Source organism: Danio aesculapii, chromosome 1, assembly GCF_903798145.1.
Source record: "Danio aesculapii chromosome 1, fDanAes4.1, whole genome shotgun sequence".
Lineage (NCBI taxonomy): Eukaryota > Metazoa > Chordata > Actinopteri > Cypriniformes > Danionidae > Danio > Danio aesculapii.
The window spans coordinates 2,852,911-2,853,222 of record NC_079435.1 but is presented as its reverse complement, the minus strand read 5'-3'; positions in this window follow the sequence as shown (position 1 = coordinate 2,853,222).

The following is a 312-nucleotide window of genomic DNA, read 5'->3' as shown; positions in this document are numbered from 1 at the left end:
TGAGCTCAATAAAACATGTACCTAATTCATCTTACACTGCAGTAAAAGACATGTTTCATCTTTCTTCTGACAGACTTTCTAAAAGGAAGAGCAGAAGATCTGCAGTGAAACCTGATCAGCAGAAGATCTGTAATGAGTCTACGGTGAGATGATCATTATTTACTGTGTTTTCCTGCATGTTTCCTACAGCTCTGATGATCATACAGAGATATTAAGAGTGTAGAGTTAAACTGATTTACATTGAGTTCCTCTGGACAGTAATGTAGTTCAGCTCAAACTCCAGTTAAACAGTTCAGCACTATCGTATAGGTG